The sequence below is a fragment of the Macaca mulatta genome, chromosome 17 (assembly GCF_049350105.2).
Source record: "Macaca mulatta isolate MMU2019108-1 chromosome 17, T2T-MMU8v2.0, whole genome shotgun sequence".
NCBI classification, from domain to species: domain Eukaryota; kingdom Metazoa; phylum Chordata; class Mammalia; order Primates; family Cercopithecidae; genus Macaca; species Macaca mulatta.
This window is the reverse complement of record NC_133422.1, coordinates 106,249,352-106,277,158: the sequence shown is the minus strand read 5'-3', so window position 1 is coordinate 106,277,158 and position 27,807 is coordinate 106,249,352. Positions and strand designations below refer to the sequence as shown.

Genomic DNA, 27,807 nt, shown 5'->3' with positions numbered 1-27,807 from the left:
GGCACGTGAGGTCCTCCCATCTGCACCCACCCATCTCTCACGGCTGCCTTCTGGCCCTACCACCGCATGGGAGTAGTGCAGCCCCTGGTCCCCCCAGCACGTGAAGAGGCCGTCCAAGGCTTACTCCACCTGGGACAGCGCTGGGACTCCAGACACCAGGCTGAATTGTTTCCTACTCAATGGAGTGTACGTTCACCCTTTCACACCCTCCATCTTATTCCAATAAAAAGCATTTATGATCGGAATTGACGATGGCTTACATAAATACGGCAAACAAAGAAGAATGAGGAAAGCAGTCCAAAGGGAGTCTGGGAAGAAGTGATACCCCTGAGAAGTCCAGGACAAGTACAGAGTCATATGGTGAGGACTGGTACCCCTGCAAGAAGCTGGCCACGCATTTAGTTCCAAACTTTCTGGCAACTACTGCCAAAAGCCCAGGGTGATCAGATAGGTGATTAAACATCAGTAACATAAAAACAAACCATTTGCCTAGGAGAAAGCCCTAAAATTCTAGTACTAAATCCAGAAATACGTCCCCCGAAGGTGCCTATGTGGGAGACGCACATACGGTAAGGAGCAGTGTCTCCACCAACAGTTCTACGGTAAATAGAGGAACACACTCATGGGCCATGTCACATTTCTGCCCCCAAAGTAAGACAGTGGAAAACAGCAAAGAGAAAGTCAAGAAAGCAACGCTTTGCAGGAGCTGAAATAACACAACCCAGGTAAGACGTGGATCCAAGACCCCGTGGAAGGGCCGTCCTCGGTAAACAGGGCTGCCCTTGATCCTGCCTCCAGTGATGGCCCATCAGGAGGGATCTGCAGTGTCAGAACACAGTTGTCTCCTGGGACTGGGGAAGGGTCCAGCCACACTGTGACTGTCAGCCTGGCAGGCCGGCCCCAGGAAAGAGCGTCAGCCTGGCAGGCCGGCCCCAGGGAAGAGCTGATGAGAGCAGTGGGAGTTGTACTTCCTTTCTGCTGGGAGTGGCCGAGGAGGACCCGCCTGGACCAAGTCTCTTCCACACAGTTTGGGGTCTGCTCCAGAACTCGGCTGAGGAGCCCCTGAATTCCTCAAGATGGATTTGACCCAGGAAAATCTCAAAGTGGGTGTAACTCGACATTCATCTTGGCCACAAATGCTTATAGGGAGGCCCAGGAGGAAGGGGTGGGGTGCCTGTTCCTCTAAGTCACATGGATTTCAAAAGAGAAGCCAAGGACAGGCTTGGGTGGGAGTGGTGGCCAAAAATATGGACATGGTCCTAGAGCATGGCCAGTGGCAGTTTGGGGCATTATAAGATCTGGAGGCCGGTTGTTTAGGCCGATTTCCCTCTTGACAATGGAACAGCACACGCACACTGGCAGCAGGTGTCTTCCTCTCCCGGGGCCACATGGAACCCACTTACAACCCATACAAAGTCATTAGAATATAAATCAAATAGGGAGTAACATAGTGAAAAAGACTTTCCTATTTTACAAATATCCACAGGAAACTTTATGATTTATCATTCGTGGACCTCAGCTCTGGAGCGACATTCGTGGTCAGATTCTGCCCCGGCATCAGGGACCGTGGGGAGTGCTCTGTCTCCGCCTTTAGGTCTAGGCTGGCCTTTCCCTGCCTCCTGTGCATCCAGCCCCAAACTGAGGCTGGTGCAACAGCCCCAGAGGCCTCCCCAGGTCCCATCTCTCCCGCTCTGGGGTCTGACTGCAGGCGAGTCACTCCGACAGGCTGACTTCCCAGGTCCAGGCGGCCAGCAGATGCTGAGATCTGCAGGCAAGTGGAGGGGGCAGGGGAAGAAGGCCCGGGGAAGGGGCAGCAGGGCTGGAGGGCTGGGAGGGGACTGGCAGGTGGGGGCTAAACCACAGTCTCTGAGTCACCACCTGAATCTTGCAGCTCATTAAAATTTCCCTTCCAGAAGAAAATTGTTTTTCTGGTTGGGGGAGGTCAGCGGATGGGAGAAGGCAGCCCCAGCTCCCGCGTGCTCCTTCCAGATGGGAGACCTTGGCCTGCAGCTGGAGTGGGCTTGGGTGGCCCCAAATGAGTTCCCCGAAATCAAGAGGGTGTCCAGTGGGCTCAGAGCTGTTTCTGTTTGCCTTAAAGCCCTGTGTGGGGCAAACCATGATCCAGCCACCTTCCCCTTCATGTCAGCAGAGGGGGCCGGCCTCAGAAGGCCAGAGGAGGTACACGCCAGTGCCACAGACCTGCTGCAGAGGGTGGGCCTCCCCAGAAACTCCCACAGTTAGGCAGTGAGTCCAGTGGACACAATATTATAAAGAAGCCTTTTTAGAAGAAAAGAGCCATTTGTTTGAAGATGAGAAAGGAGAGAGAGAAAGCTACACAAGGAATGAGAGGACAGAACGTGGGGTGAGCATCCACACACCTGGGGGTGGTCCAGCCACTCCTTAGTGGCTGCTCTCTGACACAGAGAGTGCTCTGACACTGAGAGGATGTGCTCTGGTACACCCCTCAGGGGACGAGCGCCAGGGGCAGAAAGAAATGCACCAGCCCAGTCCTTTCCCCAGGTCCTAGGGGGAGGCCCCACCTCCCACCCTTTGTCAGGATGTGTTATGAGGACAGTGTCACTGTGACCCACGGCCATTCGCTCACATTTAGTCATGGCGGGGAGAGGCTGGGACATACAACATTCCAGCCTGTTCTAGAGGAAAGTGCCAGGAACACTTTCCCACCCCATCTTCCATTTGATCAGATAGAGCAGATAGAGATAATTTGTTTTCCAGCTTTTTCTAAATGGATTCACTCTAATTCCAATCTTACAGATCGCATATTCCACCATGTGTGACTCCAGTAACTGAAGCACCGGCAAATAGTGCTAGGCAGGTATTCACTTCAGGCCTTAATCAACTAACAAGTTCATATCAGAGCCCATCTGCAGTTTCCGTGGTCACTCCGTGAAGCCGCAGTGTCACCTCCGGAAGCGCCAGCGTCTTCCTCTCCAAAGCCGAGAGAGTGACTCAGTAGGTCCCTCCCAGGTGGCTGAGCGGCCCTGGATGCTTTGTGTAAGAGTCTGTTTAGTTGTGAGAAGTCCCAACAATCAGGTAATGTCATTGCTGCTGAGGCGGCAGCTGTCCTGACACACAGCTTCCAGGAAAGGGCATGTGAAAGGGAGAAAGACGGCCTGAAGCTTTCATTGAGAAAAGGAGCATTTTATTCTCAAATTGCTCTTGTTGGCAGCAAGAAGGTGCATACACATTACGGTGTAGTTTCCCAGGCCGCTTTCCCACCACGTCTTGGTGGGTCACTCACTGCTGCACTGAGCCAAGCAGGTTAAACGTGTGCCACAGCCTGACCTCCGGAGCCTCACGCTGGGAAACTGCAGTGCTGGCTGAGCCCGGGGCCAGAGGCTCACTCCAAGCTCTGCACTTAGTGGAACTACAAGGCGAGGAGGCTGAGCAGGGCAGGGTGATGGAAGAGAGGCAGCGTGGGAGGTGGAAAGGGAGCAAGGCGTGCAAACCTCACATAATGAGCCAGACAGCTGGTCAGTGCGATCCCTGGAAGCCTTTAGATGTGGGAACCTGAGGAACTGGACCCTTGCATCTCTCCTCTAAGGTGACAGAGGAGGAGGAGGAGAAGCCCGGACCCCTGGCCCTGTGCACTCTTCCCAGGGCCCCCCACCTCCTGAACGCCTCTCTTTCCTCAAGCTCCGCCCTCAGCAGGTGCTGCTTTGGTAGAACCTGAGTCTGAGATCTAAGTTGAGTTTCAGCATGGGGAGCTCCACGGTGCCACTGTGGCAGGGCTGGGGAGTGGGAGAAAGGGGCTTGTGGTGTGCAGAGAAGAAATAGGAAATCTCACTGCCTTTGGGCTTGGCTGCAGGATCCGAAAGTCCTGTCACTGCACACATAGGCTCCGCCTATTGGAGTTGGAGTGAAGCGTCCCCGTTCTTCGCGAGGATTCCAAGCCTTGCCATTTGTCAGTGATCTCATTTTGGTCATGATTTTTCTCCACCGCTTCCCTCATACCAGACCCTTCCTTAGAGATATTGACACAATAGACCTACTTGAAGTGTATTGTATTTTACTTAAGGAGTATTTCTTGATGCCCACCCATACCTGCTTCCTAGGTGGTCTCAGTGTGTGCTCCTCTGGGAGGGGACCCTAGACAAGGACTTGAGGGCAAGAGGCTTAAGTGGAAAGTGATCCCAGGAGAGACACAGCCACTTGCTCCCATGGAGGGGTGTGGGGTGGGGTGAGAAACGGTGCCCACCAGGCAAGTGACAGCTGCAGTCCACTGCAGCCTAACCCCCTGACGGGACCCCAGGAGGCAGTATGGAACCCACCTCAGAATTGCCCTCGTAAAGGGGCAAGGAGGCTGGCGCTCATCCCCAGGTCCCCATCAATTCTGGCCAGAGCTGCTTGCAAGGCTGCTTCCAGCCTGCCCCCCACACCAGCTGTTCACCCCTGCAACCTCGAGGCATGCCCCAGGCAGTCACAGGCATTGGCAGTGATCAGCCACACAGGTGAACACCGAGAAGATTCAGGCACGGATTGCGCTGCATACATGGGTGTTCATGGTTCAGGGAGGAAAAATGGACAATGACAAAGTGCTTTGGGGCTGGATGCAGTGGTGCATGCCTCAAATCCCAATACTTTGAGAGGTCGAGGTGGGAGGATGGCTTGAACCTAGGAGTTGGAGGCTGAGCGAGCCACGATCACACCACTGCACTCCAGCCCGGGCCACAGAGTAAGACCCTGTCTTTAAAAAGTGCTTTGGTGATGAGAAGCAAGGGCTATGAACACACAGAGGGACGCTGGGTGGGGGATCTATCTGTAAGAAGGTACCTGCCAAGTTCATCAGGGAAAGGCAGGGTTAGTTGGGTGAAGGATGTGGAACAGTGTGGGGAGGAAGAGCGTTTAGGGAAATGGTGTGCAGGGGCCTGGAGGCATAAAAGGAGTGGAATGGGAGGACTCTGGGAGGGAGAAGAGTCTAGGGACAGCCTCCGGAGCCAGATGCTGTTGGGCTTTGTAGGCAGTGTGGATGGTATCTTGGCAACGGGATGTCATTGAAGAGGTTCAAGCTAGGAACCCACAGAGTCAGGCCGGCCTGTAGTAAGTGAACTGTGATGCCTGAGCAGGCAAGCACTGGGCCCGTGGGAGACCCTGAGCAGACTGACTTGCTAGAAGAAGGTCATGCAAATTCAGGCAGGGCATGATATGCACACTGAACCAAGGACCCAAATAATGGATGCAGCAGATTTAGCATGAACGTACTGTTGTGAATTTTCATTCTTTCCAGTAGCAATGCTGAGCTTCCAACTCCTCTCTCAATGGCAGAATTAATCTAGGAACCTCTTCAATCGGACCCTAACATACATGGATGCAAGACCATCAGAAATGAAGGCTCCTGTTCCAGGAAACTTGCTGTTCGGGGGCCGTGACGGTTTCAAAGCAGTTGGTACTGCAGGTCATGACAACCTTGTACCCAGAACGACCTTGCAGAAAGTATCCTAATAGCAGCTCATTGATGCTCAGCGAGTACGCACAATGCCTGGCAGCATACTTCACTGGTACATAAAAGATATCACCTTCAAGACAAGAGGGAAAGCAAGAGTTCTGCCCCATTCGATGCAAGCCTTCCCAGGCAGTCACCCTCCCTCCAGAGAAAGCTGCAGGACCAGTGTCTGCAGGTGATTTGCTGCAATTTCTTTCTAGCAGACCTGATTCCTGCTGAGCAATGCTGGTCCCCTCTGCTCCTTGGGGTGTGACGGTTCCAGGTTGCTGGGCCCCTGGCCAGTTTCTGCAGGATGAGAATGAAACCCCCATATCTGGAAAGAGTCCTTCTACAGCCCCTCCTTGATCTGTCAAGGCATTTCAGAGTTTGAGGAGTCTGGTCCTACAGAGTAAGAATCAGTCTGGGCTCCCTGCAGGAGAGACTCAAAGACACCAACTCTTTCTCTCCAGAGGCACTGCAGTGTCAGATCTGCTCAGAGAACCCTGAGACTTTTGGACAAAATAAAATATTCATTCTTTTGGAGGACTTTCACGACTCAGAGTCAGGAGCAATATGATATCTTAGAAAGTTAAACCTGGAGCATTGCAGATGAGGAGGTGAGTGGCTGCAGCCACCATATCAGTTCAAGGAGAATGAAATAAACACCAAGTGTCAGTCTTGTAGGTGTTAGGGATGGAGTTATTGTGACTCTCAGAGGATCAGCCCCTAGACACACGGGTAGAGCACACGAAGCCCGCAGGAACAACAGCCAGGCTTGTGTTGTTGGAGCCTCCGTTCTTCCTCCGTAAAATGAGGAGCGTGAGGCTGCCTGGGCCCCCGTAGGAGCAGGAGCAGCCACAGCATTGGAGAAGGTGGGGACTGGGGCTGTGGGTCCCCCCACCAGCTCTCCCTCGTTGGGTGGCCCCTCATCAGTGTCAAGGGCTCCTGGAGGTTGACCGTGCATGTCGGAACCGGCGAGAGGTCCCCCTGGCAGGGCTGGCTCCTCGTTGATGGGGTCCGGAGCTCTTTCTCATGCCGCCCTCTCTGGTGTGCAGTCCTAGGTCCAGTTATTCCTCCTCCTGATGGTTTCAGCCACCAACATTCATCAGCTTCACTTAGCAGGCACACCATTTATCTCAGTGTCCTGCTCTCCATGAGACGCTGGCCTCCAGGCATCTGGCTGGCTCACAGACGGCTCTTCTCCAAGGCAGGAGCAATGGCTGTGGCTACACCCTTGCCCTTGGGAGACAATGGAGGCTGCGGGGCTCATGGCCTCTGCAGAGGTAAAGGAGCACCTGGGCCAGCTCCCAGCCTCCCGAAGTTACCATGGGCCCCATCGTCAGGTAGACAGGTGCCTGCACTCCGGGTACCTGGACCTGAGGAAGGAACCTCGGGTTTGGGGTGGATGGAGTCAGTCTCTGGGGATCCATTGGCTGAGAGTCCCACCCCATTTTGATGGTAATTTCAATGGGGGTCCCATCACCCTTTTGGTGAGGAGCAGTATTGAAGCCCAGATACTGGGGAGCAGTAATGGGGCATAAACAGGGCTCCCTCGGAGTGGGGCGGTGCCTCAGCACACATCCACCCAGAGGCCAGGAGCAGGAGGTTTGTGAGAAAAGCAGGAATTCCCCCACTTACCATTTGCCAAAAGGGCTAGAGAAAGAATGAAAGGCAAGACGTGGGGTAAGTATCTGGAGGCCAGGGCACAAGGAAGAGAAGGCTCCATGCCCATCGAGTCACAGCATGAGCGCCACAGGGACAGGGAGTCCGTCCCTCCAGGATCTGGAATCTTAAGAACCATGTGGCCTCAGCGACATTCCCCCAGGCTAGCATGGGACCCACCCAGCACCTCCTAGCACTGCCAACATCACTCCTGGCGGGATACGACTTCCCTTCACTAGACCCACCCTGTCCACTGTCATCCTAGGATGTGCAGCCCCTACTCGCGCCTGGGGCCCCTCTGTGCCCAGGGCACACAATGCTAGAGAGACCCTCGGGGGAGGCACCGCCTGATTGGCTGAAGGAAAAGGTGTACCAGGGTCTCATCCTCAAACCTAGTGGACTGAGGCCCGACCTCAGGTCAGAGAGCATCTTACTCTGAATCAGATGGAAACAGAACCCTATGTAGGTAGAAGATAAAATGTGGATGCAAAACCGAGAGGCTGCAGTTAGAAATCAAATGAGGTCAACCACAGGCAAACATAGAACACGAATTAGATCCCCCAGCCTCTCTCCTGGCCATTACAGCCACCGCCTGGCTGCTGCTGCGCCAGGGGTTCACCCAGAGCCTTCTCCCATTAGGATCGAGATAACGGCAACCTGCCCCAGCCACCGTGGGTCCAGATGCACCCACTCGCCTCGCCTCCAGTGGATGGAGAGGAGCAAGGGTGGACAGTGTCAGGGATACCAGCACAGCCTTGGCCTGGAAGCCAATGGACTTCTTGATCCTTCATCTGGAAAAAGACAGGCTGATTCACCACTGTGTTTTAATAGGTTTTTTTATTATTATTATTTTGAGAAAGACTTTCGCTCTGCTGCCCAGGCTAGAGTACAGTGGTGTGACTTCTGCTCACTCCAACCTCTGCCTCCCAGGTTCAAGTGATTCTCCTGCCTCAGCCTTCCGAGTAGCTGGGATTACAGGTGCCTGCTATCACGCTCGGCTAATTTTTGTATTTTTAGTAGAGATGGGGTTTCACCATGTTGGTCAGGTGGGTCTTGGACTCCCGACCTCAGGTGATCCACCCACCTCAGCCTCCCACGCCATGATTAAGGTGTGAGCCACTGCGCCCAGCCAGATTTTATTATTATTTAAGTGGTGTGAGGCCAGCAGATTGGGAGACAACTGCCATTGAGAAAAGTTTGTTACAGTCACTGCTTCCAGGAGGAGGCAAGCAGCACCCTGCAGGGCACACAGGGCCGGGAGGGAGAGGGGCTGTGGTGGGAGCCTCTATCCACCAGCCTTTATGGCCATTTCTGGGGCAGGGAAGGCAGGCTTGGGATTGGCTGGTTTGAATAATTCTGGCAGGCCCGCAGCACCAGGGCTGTCTCTAGCTGCCCAGCACCTGCCCTGGTGTGATCAGCTCAGATAGTGGCCCGGAGGGTGACCCAGTAAGCAGGTGGTCGGGGTGTGGGTTGAAGAAGGGACCTGACCACCTCTAGCCAGGGCCCCCAAACTGGGCCAAGAGCATTTTCCAAACCACATTCTATGCTGCTCCTGAGGAATCAGAAGACGCTACTGATTCACTCCTCGGAGGGAATGTGTGTGTATACGTGTGATGCCCACGTACAAAAATATGTAATGCTCACACTTTATATTTTACAGAATGTATTTTACATCTTATGGTTTAAGTCTGCAAAATTTTATATCTTGCCAAGAGAAAGTATGAACGTTTACTACTTTCTAATTCCTCTTTTTGAGATCAAGAAATCTCCACTTTTAGTGCACAGAGAAGGAAGAATCTGTTGCTAGATGCCATCTTTGACATCTACTTATTCTTTAAAAGGAATCAGTCCATTTGCCCCACGAAGACAGCGGCCAGGTTGAATACGCAGAGCTTTGCCCACCATCCTACCATGCAGGGAGCATATTCACTTCTCAAACTCTCCCCACTTGCGCTTCTCACCCATCAGGCTATCAACACCCCTGGGCCCCAGGAGCCTCTCCCTCTTATATCTCCAGATCAAGCAAGGTTCAGACACCTGGACTTCCCAGAGCTCCCAGGAGACCAGGCTGTTGTGTTCACGTGACTTCCCTGCAGGCTTGGGGCGAGAGAACTGCAGAGGAGAGATACCCAGCCCCGACTCCTCAGATGTGACCTTCCTGGAGGCGCCTGGGGCCAGCTCCCTTCCATTGGGCAGGCCTGTCTGGAGCAGAAGCCTCTCCTTCTGCACCACCAGGGTCCCTGTAGCCTTGGGGTTAAGCCTCCAAGAGCACAGCCAGGCAGAGGAAGGGCCTCTCTTCCCCTGGGCTGAGGCTTCTGCCCCACTGCATGCTTTCTGTCCCTGGAGCCATCTGCCCGTTCCTCAGTGGCTGACATTAGCCCTCTCCTTTCAGGGAAGAATTCCTTTCCCTAACAATGGCCCCAACAGAACAGAAGCTCATTTGTCCATTAGAAAAGAGACACAATTATTACACGTTACCTGCCTGTATCAAAATATCTCATGTACCCACAAACATTAAACATGAAAAAAAAAGGAAAAGAGACACAGGCAGAATTTGAAGAACTGTTTTCTCAAAATTTGAGAAATATGAGAACTAGGGTCAAGAACTGAGCCCCTCTCCATTTCCTTGGTAATGACCCCTCTGATAGAAGCCACGAGGCACAGGCAGCATTTCAGGCCTCCAGTCCCATTCTGTGTAGCTGTATTTGAGGCCATGACCTAGTTCAGTTTCATAGACATCAATTGAGCATCAACGGTGTGCACGGTGCTTGCTCCAAGTGCAGAGAGAGCAGCCACCATCCCAAGGGCTTGCATCGTGGGAGATGAAACACCAGGGACAGCATAACCCAGATCTGGGATCCATGGGGATTTGCAGGTCATTAGGAAAATGTAGGAACCCAGGAACTGAGTTTGAGGAGAGGAAGAAAAGAGCTGGGAGGCTTCAGAGGGAAGTAACATGAGAGCTAAGTCTCAAAGTTAAGTACGATGTTGCCCCGGGACCAGGATCAAAACTGGAAGTCTCTTTGCAGATTACAATTCTGATTTCAGGGAAATTCTTCCATTTCAATCAGCTCAACACGGCCACAGAGAGATCATAAAGTGTTGCAGCAGGGTCAGTGTCTGGAAGCGTGCCAGGTGCGCAGTGGCCAGGCAATGCCTGCTCCCAACTAATGATGAGGTGGTAGATTTGGAACCTTTAAAATTTGAATCACTGCTTCCCATACCAAATAAGAATGGGGACTATGGCCTGGGTGTGGTGGCTCATGTCTGTAATCCCAACACTGTGGGAGGCCAAGGTGGGTGGTTCGCCTGAGGTCAGGAGTTTGAGACCCGCCTGGCCAACATGGCAAAACCCCCATCTCCACGAAAAATACAGAAATTAGCCGGGTGTGGTGGGGCATGCCTGTAATCCCAGCTACTCCAGAGGCTGAGGCAGAAGAACCACTTGAACCCAGGAGGCGGAGGTTGCACTGAGCCAAGATCACACCACTGCACTCTAGCCTGGGAGACAAGAGTGAGACTCTGTCTCAAAAAACAAACAAACAGAAATAGTAAAATAAAAATAAAATAAAAGGCTTTTAGAAGGTGAACTGCAAAGCAATTGCATTGTTCTTCGTAAGTCTCAGGAGAGTCAGAGGCTGGCTTGATGCTCATGACACCCATCCACTATCTTCCTGGCTCACCGGTGACTTCATATACCTAAGCCGCCATCAGTGCAGCTGTGAGGCTGAGTTCCAGCCAACAGTCTCTGAACCACGGAATGGAGTAGGGTCTCTCTTCCAGCCCAAAAACCAACATATGGCACTGCGAAGTGAGGACAAATAAAACTTTCGTCACGTGAAGCCACTGGAGTGTCGGAGCTGTGAGCGGAGCTCTGACCCTGCCTTCACTGGCACACAGGAGTGAGAGGGCAGCATGAGAGAGAAAGTGACAGTCGCTGGGGGTGGGGGTGGGGGTGGGTGGTGGGGCCGCGGGGTCACAGTCCAAACACTGGCTCTGAGCGACTTGCTGGTCCACCTGTTTAAGCCTGGGAAACCATGGTGAGCTAGAACACAGATGGACGGGGACAGAGGCTGGGTTCTAACCTGGGCCACAGAAGCCACGTCCACTGCCGGGGACCCTCTGTGAACACACCGAAGGTACGGTACGTGGACAGCTTATTTGTCATGTCACGATGGGCTGCGCAAGAAAAATGCTTTAAAAGGCAGGAAGCTTTTGGAGCCCAGGGTCACCGCATTATCGAGATAGGATCAGGTTTCCAGTGGAATCAACGCCGGTCAGAGTGGACACCACCCGTACCCAGCAGCTGCGAGCGGCTGACCTGCAACGCGCCCTGTCCCTGGGCTTTGTCACCGTATATTCAACCACGCAGTCCTGCTCCTGGGTCTGCGTAAGCATGAAGGCTATTAAACAGCAGAATATCCAAACTGCTCCTGCAGGCGAACGCGTGTGGCATGTCTGTGAGTTGGGCTGGCAGAGAAAAGACGCTAAAAATACTGACGGAGGAAGTGGAGGGCGGCGGTGGCCACATTGGTCCTGACTTCCGGCGGCACCAGTGGCAGCCAATTAGCCAGGGGGTAATGGGTGGCCTCCAGGGCCTGCCGGGAGGTGCTGAGCTGGTGCTGGGCTGGAGTGGGCTCTGCGGGCTTCTGGCAAGAAAATGACGGAAGGCCGTAGCCTGGATTTTGCTGCCACACAGATACATGCGGGTGGCATCGTTTCCAAAAGCACAGAAAGCACAGCTGGGTGAAAACAAGGTGAAATTCCTGCAGAAACCTTCAAACGCAAGGCTGGGAAAGCCTGTGGTCTCCCGGTTGTTGCATAAAAGATTCTTGTTTTTGCCAGGCACGGTGGCTCACGCCTGTAATCCCAGCACTTTGGGAGGCTGAGGCGGGTGGAACACGAGGTCAGGAGATCGAGACCAGCCTGGCTAACATGGTGAAACCCTGTCTCTACTAAAAATACAAAAAATTAGTGGGGCGCGGTGGCGAGCACCTGTAGTTCTAGCTACTCGGGAGGCTGAGTCAGGAGAATGGTGTGAACCCGGGAGGCGGAGCTTGCGGTGAGCCGAGATCGCACCACTGCACTCCAGCCCGGGCCACAGAGCGAGACTCTGTCTCCAAAAAAGAAAAAAAAAAAAAAAGACTCTTATTTTTGAAGCAACAGTCTTTTGTAGATTTCCCCCACGGCATCCTGTTATGATATTTTACGATGCACTTTGGGTTAGCTGGAGCCTCTGCTAGGTTTTTACCACATGCTTCCCAGGGGCTGCTTCTTCCTCTGCCTTCACCCCGAGGGTGATGAAGAGGCTGCTGGCAGCCCTTGGCTCTCCACGGCTGCCTTGTTGAGCACTGCCTTCTTGTTGCTTACTGTAGATCATGACCTCCAGCCTGGCCTCACCAGGTTCCCCACTCCCAGGCTCTAGGTCTGGGGTCCTTTCCAACACTCCACTCCCGCTCCATGCTCTCCCTCTAAAACACAGTCACATCTTGCTATTTTCCCTCAGCAACATCTTTCAGACTCTCTCATGCCTTTATTCACACACCTCAATATCCTCCACCAAAGTTCTGCCTCTCCAAAGTCCTATTAACCTGGTTTTGGTAACTCAATCAACACAAACTTTTATTCTCCATGCATTGCTATAAAGCTAGCCCCGCCCTTCCTGAACTTGGGAATCCAACATTTGGCCACACCAAGTCCTACAGGGCATTCTTACACATCTGCAGAAGACCCAAGCTATGAGAGAGATCGAGGAGACCAGTGTCAGAATGAAATGGAGGTTTGCCGACTGGAAAATTCCCTAAGTGTAATTATTTATTTTTTATTTAACATTGAGAGTAGAGAAATATGATTTAGGTAAGAATATAGGTAGGGAGACTTATGCTGAGCAAAGAATTTTGCTCAAAGTAGATAAGGTGACATGTGCCCAGGAGGGCTCTACAGTCTGCCCACTCACCATCCTATCCATAGGGCACCCTGACAACACTGAAGGTAACTTGGGCAGGTAACTAACATAAACATGATTGATAACAAAATCAAGATTCAAAATTGTCATGAGGGGTAGGAGCCCCAGAATGAAACCAGTGGTGTGCTGAGCGTCTTGCAAGGACTGATATGCACGGCTTTTCCCAAGTCTGCATTCAGCAATGTTGCACTGTGGGGCTGGAATCTGCCATGGTGATGGGATTGCACCATGGACACTGGCACGCTGTAAGGCAGCTCTCTCCCTGCTTTCTGGAACCTGCCACTCTGAGGGCATTTACACCATGGACATTGGCACACTGTGAGTCAGCTCTTTCTGCTTTCTGGAATCTGCCATCGTGAGGGCATTTTCACCATGGACACTGGCACACTGTAAGGAAGCTCTCTTCCTGCTTTCTGGAGAGCCAGTTGCAAGATATTTATCCAGCATACCACTGAGTGAAAGCGTGTATATCCTTAATGCAAGTGAATCATTTCATGAGTTCTTGACCACCTAATGTGACATTTTTACAGAATTTCAGTCTGTCCCCTGATCTGCTTTGGTACCTGAAATGAGTCCTGGTACCTCGCCTTACCCTGTAAGTGCTGGAGCAACAGAACACGCACGCCCCCTCACCCCACTCTGGAGCAGGGCAAGCCTCGTGCTGGACGGGAGGTGACACTGCTTCTCCCCCACCCAAGGACAGCGCTGGATACCTCGAACCAAAGGCCACCACATGTACTTCTTCCTATTCAATAATGCTGTGGTTTTGCTGACATGTTGCATCGATGACCAGCTTTATGAACTTGGGCGGTCACATTACCTCTCTGAGGCTCATCAGAATCATTACTTAGAAACTGTGGACAAGAATACTAATTTCAAAGTATCACCAGAAGCATAAAATTACAGATGAGTGTGAAAATGATTTGCGTTCATTCTTTTGCCTGTGAGGTTTTAGTGCTAACTAATCAATCTTCCATAAAATACACCAGAATATGACATGATTTGTGTGTGATAATGTAAGTAAAATATAGTTTAAGATTCTAACCTACTATTTTTCTGAGAAGCAGTGAAAATTTTAAACATTGAAAAAAATTGTTTGCCTATGTCTCAGCTCATGCAGAAATGATAGTTTATACATAGGTTTACAGAGAATGTATCAAATGGACCCTGTCGTGTAAGTTTGCTGGCACCTGAACTGAACAACATGTGTTGTGGGACTTGGACTGGCCTTGACTTGGGAGTGGGATGACGCAGCAATGGTGCAGACAACACCAGCTAACATTTATTAAGCACTCATCAGTATGTAAAGCACAGATCACAGGCCCCGCCACTCATGCTTGACCTGCATCTTCCCATTTCATCATCACGACACTCTTGCCGTAGCTTACCATTATTGTTGCGTAGTAAGAAACGTGCCTGGTCTTTGTCCCTGGATCCTAGGAGGTAACATCTAAACCTGTGGAATTTCCTGAGTGATAGGAATTTGTTACTCAAGGAGGTCCCTAGGCATCTTAGGGTCTGCATGGGGCTGGCCACACCAGAAAGGCCAACTATGTGGTTACAGGGTGGGGTCACACGGTATAGCTGACCTTTGACCTCCCAAAAGGGAGAAGGCTTGAGATGGAGCTCATCACCCGGGCAGTGATCCCTACAGAAGGAGGCTCCAGTGAGAACTCGCAGACGTACAGGAGGGGAAGTGCCCCCTGCCGCCTTCCACAGGGAGAGGGCCCCAGGGCCCCATGTTGGGAGCCTCCTGATCTCGACCGGCCCTGGACGCATCTCTGCTGGTAGGTCCTCAGTGTGCCCTTGGTAGTAGAGCTGCAGTTATAAGGACAGAGCTTTTCCGAGTTCTGCGAGTCATTCTAGTGAACTACGGACCCCAGAGAGACTGTGGGAGCCTTGACCTTGTGTTCAGAAGCGCGAGTGGCCTGGGAGCCGCAGACTTGGTGCTGGCGTGGAAGTCAGTGTGATGTTGGCAACTATGTCCAAACCTCTGGACTCCAACATCAGTGCTGGGGGTTTCATGCCAGGATGCATCACAGCCCACCCAAGTATTTCCTCGAATCCTCTGGTGGGGAAACTGAGACTGCAGATGGGAAATAGCCAGCACCCTCCTCCCCTCTAGTTTGCGACATGAGTGAGCCAAACGCTGGCGGTGGGCCTCCGAGCCACGCTGCAGAAATGTGTTCTGTGAACATGGTGTTTCCTCCAGATCGTCCTGTTAGAACACACCGTCAAAAACAAAGAGAAAAGACGGTTTCCGCATGCGGGCGCGTCCCTAGAGAACGGGGAGGAGAGTCTCCTGTGCGGTGATCCAGGGTTTCTTTTTGGTTTAATGTACAAGAGCACACAGGCCACATGAAATGGTGTGTTTTTGTTTTTTGGTTTTGTTTTTGTTTTTTGGTTTTTTTTAAAATCTCATCCCAAAACAATAAAAACAAGAGATCCCAGTAGACACAGGAGTGTTGAAGAAAAAAAAAATAACAACATAATGGGCTAACAAAAGTGCTACATTTGACATACAAGTGGCTTCGCTGGCAGCCACACAATGCCGGCCTCTTCTCCCTGTATGCTCTCGTGAGCCGGCTTTCCTCGGCTGCTGGGGAGCAGGATGTGGTTTTTCTTACGCTGTGCTGAATGCAAGGAATCTGTTTGTTTATTTTCATTCATTTCCTATGGATACAGGCAGATGTGTAAGTTGAGCTTTAACTCCAGAAAGTGCCCACGGATACGTTGACGCGTTTTAAGCCGGGGGTTGCACAGAGGCCTCCCTGAGGCTGAGTCTGCTCCATCCTGAACCCATGATTACAGCCCCAGAGAACCTGATATTAAGCTGCTCTTTGAGTCTTATCCAGGCATAATGTGCTGCTCCGTTGAAAGGCTGGCGCCGGGAGAAGATGCAGAGGGCGTCACCAGAGCCATTACGAGGCCATCACGCAGCCAAACCCACACTTTCCGCAGCCAGCAGCAGGCAGCCCGGTGAAGGGGGCGATTAGAAACCAGGCCCAGCCCTCCGCGGGAACAAGCTCAGAGAAAGCCTATTCAGGGACAGCTTCCGCAGACAGGGCCAGCCTGTCACACTCCGAAGAGCAGAGACCGTGTTCGTTTAAAAACGTCAACTCCTTCGGGTGAACTGCCAGCAGAGGAATGGGTGCAGTGTCCCTCAGGCGCCTTCCACCCTCACAAGACCCATCGCACGTCCCCCTCGGCCACCCAGGGAATGGGGTCAGGCTGACAGAGCCAGCAATTGTCTCCCCGCCTGTCATTCTTTTGGGGTGCAACCTTGCTCTTTTCTCTGTGTGCTCTGAACCTGTTCCTACGTGGGGCTGGGTGCTTTGAGCCTTGCCCAGGAGGCCTTAATGAAGTTTTATGGCAAGACCCTAAAACTCAAACAGCTGAGAGAGAGGTGCCCTAAAGATGGGCTTCTGGTGACAAAGGTGGATGTGGCAGAGGCCAGCTCTTGCTGTGTCTCCCTTACCCAGGAACCCTGGGAGTTTCTCGTGAGCCTACACGAAGCAGTGTTGCCCCAGGGAAGCCCCTGGCGGCTCAGGCTTCCATGGAGTCCGTGCCCACCTGAAAGGTACAAAAGGCAGTTGAGCGAGAGTGACGTCGCACCTTGCAGCTCCACACCGCCAGTCTGGGTTGGCTTTGGAGGAACATGCTACATTCTAGTCATTTGTCTCCCATACACAGTGCACCTGTCACTGTTCACGGACAAAAAGCATTTCTGATGGCCAGGCTTACATGGAGGTCAGAGAAGGTGTGCTCCAAAGTACATCAGCGAGGGGCAATTAAAAACTAAACCCCACTGACCACTCTAGATTTAACCAATGAAGAAAGGAACCCTGTGATAACAATGGACCATCACTTGGATAGATAAGTCAGCGTGAACATAAGAGTGCATTCCAGTAACACCAACCCTTTGCTGTGATTAGCTCGGGCAGGGACAGCAGCGGGGGAGGGGGTCCCAGGTTGTCACTGGGATATGCCAATCCTTGTCGTGATTAGCCCTGGCAGGGACGGCGGCAGTGGGGGGGCCCAGGTTGCCACTGGGATGCAGGTGGGCTATGTTGTGTGTGTGATGTTGGCTCACCTAGCAACTGTCCTTGACCCCAAACTAAATATCACACATGCCACTTTCTATTCTTTCCCCATCTTTTCTGGCATAGGATGAGACCCGAGCTTTGGCGTGTCTGCATCTGCGTTCTGTCTGAGGATGTCAAAGCAGATGTTTACACTCTGAGATTTATCCGTGGAATGTGCAGCGTGACTCAGGGTGAAACTGCAGAATGAGATAAATTGGCTGAAACCTGGCTCAAAGGTGGGTTCTTAGGTTCAGCTGGAGTTTTTCAGTGTTCCTACTTACAGTGGTGAATCTGAACTCTCGGCCACGTCCCAGAGCAAGGAGCAGTCCCCTGTGAGCCCCACAACCGTGGGATCACGGTGACAGGACACGCTCAGAGGGAATTTGTCCAACCCGACACCCTCATGGAAGCCAGTTCCCTCCTGTCTTAAACTGTTCCATTTTTGGTTTTTAGATTCAGCAACCTTATTATGCAGAGCGTCTTTTTGATATGCCTGTTTCACTTTTGTGATACACTTTTAGCGTCATTTAAAAATTGGGCTTCAGGGTTGTTTGTGGCCAGGTGGGGAGGCTCGTGCCTGTAATCCCAGCACTTTGGGAGGCCAAGGCAGGCGGATCACCTGGGGTCAGGAGTTCGAGACCAGCGTGGCCAACGTGGTGAAACCCCTTCTCTATTAAAAATACAAAAGTTAGCCAGGCGTGGTGGTGCGCACGCCTGTAATTCCCAGCTACTCAGGAGGCTGAGGCAGAAGAATCGCTTGAACCAGGAGGCAGAGGTCGCAGTGAGCTGAGATAGCACCATTGCACTCCAGCCTGGGTGACAGAGCGAGACTCCGTCTCAAAAAAATAAAAATAAAATAAGAATAATAAAAATTGGGCTTCAGGAGGGCAAATCTCAACATTTTACAATCAGTTTCTGGTGCAGCGGAAGGAAGCACAGAGTTGCTGTCTCAAAGCATGGACGTCCCCACTGGGTTCCTGCTGTAGCTCCCAGGCATCTCAGAGCTGCCATCCCAAATCACTCCAGAGCTTCCTGCTGCCCGACATCTGTCCCTGCTCCTCCCTGAGTCACTCCCCTTCTCTGTGGCTCAGCCACTAGCTGTTCCCTCGACCTCCTTCTCAAGCCGCCACAGCCCTCCTCCACGTCTTCCACAGAAGTCGTTTAAAAATGTGATGAGTTTCCTTCTGAAACATGCCCAGAGGCCTAGCCAGAGCGGAGTCCCCTGCACGGCCCTCCCCTGACTGTTGTGTTCCCTCCTGTCCCCCTGTTTTCTGGGCCCAACCGCGGGACCCCTCTCTCTCTTTCCAGTGCGGGACTTGCGTTCTGGCCCTGAGGGCTTTCAGACACAGGTCCTCCGCCCACCTCCTAATCACCACTAATCACATCTTAGGTTTCGCTTTCCTCGGGGGATGGCCCTCCCCTGAAGGAGGCTCCCAGTGTAACTCGGGCCTCCCTCTACCCCGGGGAGTTGGAGGCCTGACCTGGTACACCTGTGAGGAATGCTGGGCATGTCTATCCCGGCCCTCCTTTCTCCTGGGAGTGAGGAACCCAGGAAGCACGACCTCCCCAACTCCACCACACCACGGGGGCTGAGGCCACGCGGACACAGCTGCCATGGCTACACTCTGGGGCTCAGGGAACAGGCACCTGGCTCGTACAGAGGGTGTCCTGCAGCCTGGGCTTGCTAGCGACCATCTTACTTTGCTGAAGCTGCGATAACAAAACATCTCAGACTGAGTGATTGTTAAACACCAGAAACGTGTTGCTCACCGTTCTGGAAGCTGAGAAGTCCAAGCTCAAGGTGCTGGCAGATTCCTTGTCTAGTAAGGGCTTTTTCTGCTTTTGAATGGCACCTCTTTTACAAGTCATTAATCCCATTCATGCAGGCTCTATCCTCCTGACCTAATCCCCTCCTAAAGCTGCACCTCTCAATACTATGGCATTGGAGGGTAGGTTTCAGCACAGAAACTGAGTAGAGATGGAACCTTGGCCTCCATCCTTATGAAGGTGCTCAGATTCTGGGTGTGACCTCCTCAGAGAGGCCAAAATGCTTCTTCTGACCTCCTGGCACTTCCTTGCCCAGGTTCCTCTTCCTGGCACTGCAGGCATATGCACTGTTTGTGTGTGCTTGTATTTGTGTATAGTGAACTTCGCCCATGGCGATGCACGCCACGGGAGAATGGTGATATGGTTTGGCTGTGTCCCCACCCAAATCTCATCTTGAATTGTAATCCCGATAATCCCCGCATGTTGAGGGAGTGACCCTGGTGGGAGGTGATTGGATCCTGGGGGCAGTTTCCGCCAGGCTGTTCTTGTGATAGTGAGTTCTGCCCAGATCCGATGGTTTTATACATGTTTGACAGTGCCTCCTTCACATGCTGTCTCACCTGCCACACTGTGAGACGTGCCTGCTTCCCCTTGCGCCATAATTGTAAGTTTCCTGAGGCCTCCCCAGCCATGCAGAACTGTGTCGATTAACCCTCCTTTGTTTATAAATTACCCAGTTTCGGACAGTTCTTCCCAGCAGTGTGAGAACGGACTAATGCAGACAAGGAGTGTGTCTCCTCTGTTCAGGACTGACACAGGGTGCCCGAGCTGGCACCGCCACAACACCCAGAGGCCTCCATGCCAACTCCGCTAGCTGTCTGCCCTTTCCTAGCTCAGAGCCTTTGTGTGTGTGACTCCTCCCACCCTAGATGCCTTTCTCACCTCTGTACCCATTCACACATGCAGGACCCACCTGGCCCTGTACCCAGCACAAGCCTTCCCAGCCTCCTGCTCTCTAAGCTGAGGGCCCACTGGGAACGGGGGAGGTTCCTGGATTCCAGGGCCTGCCCACTGTGTGGGGCCTGGAGCCTGACTTTGTAACGCTGTCTTCCTCTGTTCCATTAGGGTCCAAAGACAGATCATGGCTAAGAGCTGGCAGAGCTCTTCCTTAGAGAAGAGCAGAGCTGTTCCCCTTCATGGTGATGGCGATGACGATGAGGTGACAATGACGGCGATAATGACGATGGAGATGATGCAAACCATCCTGTACTGAGCACACGTCTGTTTTGGATGCAGGATAAGTGCCTTACACATGTGTTCTCTCCTTTCTCTGCTCATCTGTAGCTGTAGGAGGATGGCTGATGTGTGGGGAAGTTAGATGGCTGCGTGCAAGACCTGCAGCTGGAGAGTGGCAGGACGCCATGGAAACCGACCTCTGAACCCAACCTGCGTTTCCAATGGGCCCCGGCTCTGTTGGGAAACGCGAAGTGTCCATGCAGAAGGTGGACCATGAGGGATGTGCAGACCTTTTTGGTATGCACTGGGCAGGGACCACAGTTGACTTGTTTAGACAGAAGTGTGAGTTGGCGAAAGCCCAGATTCACTTTTCTGTCTCCCCTTTCACTCTTTCATCTGCGTGTGCTGGGTTTATACATATGCATGCACGTGTGTGTATATGTATGTGTGGATAAATACACATGTGCGTATTCATGTTCGCCTGTATACATATGTATACGCTCCCATGCGGGTATACACACAGTACACACATGCATTTGTGCATACATGTGCCTGTACATCTCTATATGCTCCCATGCAGGTGTACACACATTTGTGCACACGTGTGCATGTACATCTGTATACATCCCCCACACAGTGTACATACATGCATTTGTGCATATGTGTGCATGTACATTTGTATATGCTCCCATGCAAGTATACACACATGTATTTGTACATGGACATCTGTATATGCGCCCACGCGGGTGTACACACATGTATTTGTGCATGTACATATGTATATGCTCCCATGCAGGTGTACACACATGTATTTGTGCGTACGTGTGCATGTACATGCGTATACACTTCCATGTGGGTATACACACATGCATGTGTGCATGTACATCTGTACACACTCCTACGCAGGTGTACACACATGTATTTGTGCATACGTGTGCATGTACATCTGTATACACTCCCACGCAGGTGTACACACATTCATTTGTGCATATGTGTGCATGTACACATGTAAATGCTCCCACACAGGTGTACACATGCATTTGTGCATACATGTGCATGTACCTCTGTATATGCTCCCATGTGGGTGTACACACATGCATTTGTGCATACGTGTGCATGTACATGTGTATATGCTTCCACGTGGGTGTACACACATGCATTTGTGTGTACGTGTGCATGTACATCTGTATATGCTCCCACGCAGGTATACACACATGCATTTGTGCATGTGTGAATGTACATGTGTGTGCATGTGTGTGCACATTCACAGATTCATGTTCATATGTGCACACGTGTATAGACATATGCTTCATATTACCCTGTGAAAAAGACACATTCTGGTTACAGAAGCCTTTCCTAGTCTGTCACTTATTTCCTCTAGCCCTTAGTTTCTAACTCTTTTTTTTCTCCTTTTCCTTTTTTAGATTGAGGCCTAGTGAGCATGTATCAAACTGGTCAGATCTCAAGTGCTACCATTCAATTAGTTCTGACCAATGCTCGTTTGCGAGTACCCCACACCCCGAGCAAGCTACAGAGCGTTCCATCACCCCAGAAGGCAGCTTGTGCCCTCCCGTCACTCCCACCTAGTGCACCATCATGCGTCTGTGCTCCTGTCGGGCTGATTTAACTTCGCCTGGGGTTCCCCGGCCTTCATCTCCTTTGGACTTTCTGCCGTTCTCCAGGGTCTGATTTTGTTTTCACTCTCAGGACTTACTTCTAAATTCACATTAAAAAGTCTTCATTTCACATAAGAGGGGCCAGAAACACCTCTCTGTTGTTCTCTTGCCTTTAAGACCCACAGTCACAGGCCGCTCCTGTCCTCCTGGAAGCTGGTTGCAGGTTGGGCAGGGATCAGAAAGCTGCAGCAAACTGACCCAGTCACTCACAATTAATATTACATTGGTGGAAAAGTAATTGTGGGTTTTGCCACTTTTTTTTAGTGACAAAAACACTATTTTGTACTAGCCTATTAGTATTTACTGTCCTAAGCTTTTTGCATGTGTCAAACCTCAGGATACACCTGTGGGTGCACACGGCCAGCACCCTCATTTAGAGATGAAGAGGCTGATGTTCAGAGTGGTTCAGAGAGTCAGGTGATCTGCCCGGGGTGGCCCACAGGCGAGCACCGGAGGCTGGCTAGACAGCAGGACCGAGTCACAGTGGAGTGCTGCTCCCTAGCCAGATCATTCCCTTTGCTTCCGGAGCGTGGGAGAGCCCGCCTCTGGCTGCTTTTGTGCAGCGAAAAACGATGTCTTTTGTCATGGTGTCTGGGAAGCTGGAGAAGGTGCATGCCCTTCAGGACCCCCACCCGCCGAGCCCCAGGCCTCTGGGTTTCCTCTCCCTAAGTCTCCCCTGGGGAGTTCTGTAAAGTCTTTTCCTGCTCCTAAGACCCTTCTGCTACCACCCCATTTCCCCGACTTCTCACTCTTCCTGCTCTTCCAGTCACCCAGGTCTGGCTTCCTCTCCCCACCCATGAGCCAGCCCTTGCCCAGAACCCAGGGTGATGATTCCCAGTGGGTGCTGCTCAGTTCCTTGGGCCCCCCAGCAGATGGTTCTCCTGCACCCATGGCTCCAGGGCTGGGGGATCCCCAGCCCCCCAGTTCCCTCCCTGGCCTGCTCTGTGGTCCCTTCCCTTCCCACCCCATCACTGTTCCCAGTCTCTGGGGGCAGAACCAGACCCTTCTCCCTCCACAGCACCACCCACAACAGCCCGGGTGCCCCTGCAGACTCATGGTGTCAGTGAACTACCTGAGGGCCGACTGCTCCCAGACCTACACCCCAGGTCAGCGTCCAGGTGCTGTAGCCTCGAGGGGTTCCAGCCGCTCTCTGGACATTTGCACCAAGACTCCAGGGAGACACCGCACCTCTCCCAAGGTTCCTGTCTCAGTGAACGGCTCCAGCTCAGAACCCTACTCGGCTTTCTCATCCCCGCTTCTTCCTAACCTGCTTCTAACCACTCACTGTGGCTTATTCATCTCAATCCCAAACGGCTTCTGGTTTGCGTGCCCTTAGTCACCCGGAGTGGGGAGTCACCGTCCCTCCCACAACTGCCCAGCGGCCTCCAGGCGCCCACCAGGCCCCTGGCCCGAGGCTCCTCCGTGGCACAGCCTGTGCTGCGCTCCCAGAAACGGACATTCTCTGGCTGTCACGGGGTCGTTAGAAAACGAGTCACTTCCGCCAGCAGCACAACTGTGCAGGAACCTGATCCCCTCCCCGACGGGGCTAAGAATAACGTGCCTCGTTAGCACATTCAAAACGGTGGCACGAAATTACACGGGGCGCGCTAACAACCACGTTGGCAGCTCAGCGTGGGGTCGCTTTTCCTCCCTTGCAGCTCCGTGGGAATTCTGCACCACGCGCTCTCCCAGAGCAGCAGAGGCGCGGGGCTGGCCCCTCTGGAGGGAGCAACATGTTCTTATTCTAATTACGCTGGTAATTAGAGCGCAGGTCTTTGAACCTCAACCAGCCACGTTCCCGCCTCCAGGACTCACGCAGGATGAGAAGTGGGTCTGGAGGTTTCCTGCTGCTCAAGGCTGTTGGCTGCTGTTGTGAAGGGACCTTAAAAACAAACCCACCTGTAGATTTGTGTGTGTGTGTGTGTTTGTTTCCTTGACTCGTCATGAATTGCTGGTGTCCAAATCACTGTTTTGTGTTCTGTATATATTGAAGCAAATGGCAAAGAGCCTTTCGCTCTTTTTCATTGGGATTTGAATTTTGTGGCATGCGAGGGCTGACATTTCATTATTTCCACTAGAGCTTGGAATTGGAGACCCGTGATCCAAAGGAACAGTACGGGGAGTGCGCTTGTTTTGTTTCCTGAGGTCTGCATTTGTCTGTGCATTTGAATAGGGCGTATGTCTTCGGTTGGGCAATGAATTCCTCCATATTAAAATTTTCAAATATAAATGGAGCCAAATAATCAAGCTGATTTACAAAGTGATTTCTGCAGAATGATAGCCTTAACTAATTGCCAGAGTAAGTCCCGCAAACCTTACATTTACAAGAACGAATTCGTCTGTTTTGAGGAGTTAGGGTAAATAAATACTCCAGGCTTTGAACAAACCAGGGAAAGACCTGGGTATGGAAATCCAATCTCTTGCCATCACTGTCAAAAAAATTTTTGAGTGTGTCCTGTAAGCACAGTGCTGTGCCACATACTTTGGGTGATAAGAGATGTCAAAGTTCTCTTTGGTCCATGGTTCCCTAGCCAGTGAAACACAAGTGCACATACCTGTATGTTGAATGTCAGGATGCCTGTGCTAACTGCGGTAGGTAACCAATGTATAGCCCAGGGCTCACAGGGTGACAGGGGAAGGGGTCTTGTTCTAGACCCAGGAAGATCTTCCATGTCTGTCTTGCTCTACCTGACTTTAAAAAAAAAAAGTCCTTATTAAAAAATAATAATTCTTAAGATTATCCCATTATGTCTATTTTTTGTTATATCTGAGCTAAATACAATTCTCTAGCCAAATAAAACAGTCAGGTATTCTAAAATGCTTCTTTATTGAAGGAACAAATAGAAAACCTAGGGTTGGAAAAATTAACCCTAAAATCAGAAACAGTTCAGAATTGCAATCAACCAAATGTAGGTTAAAGGCAGGATCTATAAGGACAGTGAGAACACACAACCTGGACCCTCAGCAAAGATGGGCGACTTCTTGGTTCCAGACATTTAGGACGTTTTTGTCTTATCATTAGTTGACCACTAAGATAACTGAGCAGAGATTTCATTGGCTACATAAGATTTTAAAAATTATAGACTTTATAAAATTCGTTTAGGAAATTTACTAAACAAAGAATAACCAAAAGCCTGGAAGAAGGGGAAGAATCTGATTTCCAGAGTTGGCACATTATATTACATAAAATGTCCAGCTCTCAACAAAAAGCTATGGGACAAGGAAAGAGACAAGAAACTGTGATCCATCCACAAAGAAAAAGGTATTTTATACAAATTATCCCCGGGGAAGCCCAGACATTGAACTTTTTAGACAAAGCCTTTAAATCTTCTATTGTTAATATGCTCAAAGAACCAATGGAAAGTATGAGAACAATGTCTCACCAAATCAAAAATATCAATAGAAAGGCAGAAATTATAAGAAAATAGCCAAATAGAAAGTCTGGAGCTAAAAACTACAGTAACTGAAATTAAAAATTCACCAGAAGGAACCAATAGCAGATTTTAGTAGGTTAAAGAATTGGCAGACTTAGAGATACATCAGCTGAGATTATTCATTCTGAGAAACAGAAGAAAGAAAATGAAGAGAAATAAACAGAGCCTCAGAGACCTATGGAAAATGATCAAATAAACATATATGTAATGGGAGTCTCGGCATGAAAGGAAAGACAAAATGGGGAAGAAAGACTATTTGAAGAAACAATGGCAAAAAACTTCCCAAATTGAATAAAAAACATTAATCTACATAACCAAGGAGCTCTCCAAATTCCAAGTAGGATATCTTTCAACAAAGACAAAATTTCAAAGAAACTCTTGAAAGCAGCAACAGGGAAGTGATTCATGACATATGAGAGATTCTCAACAAGATCAACAGCTGGTTTTACATTAGAAATTATAAAGGCAAGAAGGCAGTGGAATAACATTTACAAAATGCTAAAGAAAAGAAAGTCAAGTAAGAATTCTGTATCTAAAACTGTTCTTCAAAAACGAAGGAAAAATTAAGACATTCCCAAATAAACAAAATTCTGAGAGAGTTTATCACTATGAGATCTTCCCTACAAGAAATACTAGAATCTTTCAGGCTGAAATCAAACAATATTAGACTATAACTCACATCAAAATAAAGAATTTTTTTCTAAAGTACCATCAGTAAAGGTAACAGCTAAATATAAAACACAGCATAAAAGTGTTTTTTGTTTGTACCTGTTTTTCTCCTATCTGATTTAAAAGGAAATAGCACAAAGCAACAATTATAGATCTGTGATGACAGCCATGTACTCTGTAAAGATGCCAGTTATAGGACAATAACAGCATAGGAGTACAATTTTGTGTACAATTAGAATTAAATTGGTATTAATCCAAACTAGATGATTTTAAGATACTAATGGTAATCCTCAGTCAACTACTAAGAAAATAACTCAATAACATAATATACTAAAAGAAACAAGGGACTTAAAATTGTACACTAGAAAATATATATTTAGGACAAAGGGAAACAGTAATGGTAAGCTAAGGGAACCAAAAAGACATAAGGCATATAGAAAACAATTAACAAAATGGCAGATGTAAACCAGACCTTATAAATAACTCATAAAATATGAATGAATTAAATGCTCTAGTCAAAAGATAGATATTGGCAGGATGAATAAAAATGGCATGATTCAACTATATTTTGTCTGCAGTGATATACTTTATTTCCAAAGACATAAGTAGGTTGACAGTGAAGGGATGGATAAAGATATACTGTGCAAACAATAACCAAAAAAGAGCTGGCATAGCTATACTAAAAATAAACTTTAAGGCAAAGCTGCTACTAAAGACAAAGTAGGACAATTTTAATGATAAAAGATCAATCTATCAAGAAGATATAACAACTATAAGCAATATGCATTTAAAAACAGAGGCTAAAATACATGAAGCAACAACTGACAGAATTGAAGGTAGAAATAGTTAATAAAAATACTCAAATACTTCAATATCTGACTTTTAATAATGAATAGGACAATTAGATATAAGACCAATTGATAAAGTCTAAAAAACACTATAAATCAACTAAACCTAACCAATACGTACAGAACATTTTATCCAACAGTAGAATACACACTGTTCTCAAGTAAACATGGAACATTCTCCAGAACAGACTAAATGTTAGGCCATAGTGTATTCAGTAATTCTAAATTTATTGATATAATTTTTTAAAGGATTTAAATTTAAATTTAAAATTCAATAAATTTAAAATGATTAAGATAATAAAGAGTATGATTTCTGATCACAATGGAATGAAACTAGGAATCAATAATGGAAGGCAATTTGGGAAAATTAAAAGGTGGAAATCAATTTACACCCTCCTGAATAACCCATGAGTCAAAGAAGAAATCACAAAGGAAATTAGGAAGTACGTTGACATGATTGGAAACAAGGACACAGCATAACAAAACTTATGGGATGCAACTAAGCCAGTGCTTTTCAGAGTATTTATAGCTGAAAATATGTACTTTTTTAAAAAAAAGAAAAATTTCAAATTAGTAAGCTAACACTCTTAAGACATTGAAAAATGAAGAGCAAAATAAATCTAAAGCAAGCAAAAGGAAGAAAATAGTAAAGATGAGAGTAGAAACAAGTAAAATCAGGAATTAAAACCAGTAGAGAAAATCAACAAAAGCAAAAGCTTTTCCCTTTTCAAAGATCAATAATATTGATACACTTTAGACTATGAAGAAAAAGAGAGAAGACTCAAATCACTAAAATCAGGAATGAAAAAAGGAATAATACCCCTAACAGAAATAAAAAGGATTACAAAAGAATGCTATGAACAGTTACATGCCAGTGAATTAGATAACTTAGATAAAATGTGCAAATGCCTAGAAAGAAACAAGCTACCGAAACTGTCTCAAGAAAAAATTAAAAATCTGAATAGACCTATAACAAGAGATTTAACTGATAATCAAATAATTTCCCACAAAGACCAAACGAT

The 27,807-nt window shown here is 49.5% G+C and overlaps 1 protein-coding gene and 1 long non-coding RNA gene across 2 annotated transcripts in view; both read right to left on the bottom strand.

The window, feature by feature from the left end:
- Positions 1–27,807, bottom strand: part of LOC144336198 (uncharacterized) — a 228,380-nt gene that overhangs the window by 174,272 nt on the left and 26,301 nt on the right. The window lies entirely within an intron of this gene.
- On the bottom strand, positions 14,637–23,313 carry LOC144336209 (uncharacterized). The gene is made up of 3 exons (XR_013407798.1): positions 23,244–23,313; positions 16,549–16,643; positions 14,637–15,743 (listed from the first exon to the last, which is right to left on the bottom strand). It is a non-coding gene; the product is annotated as an uncharacterized LOC144336209 (long non-coding RNA).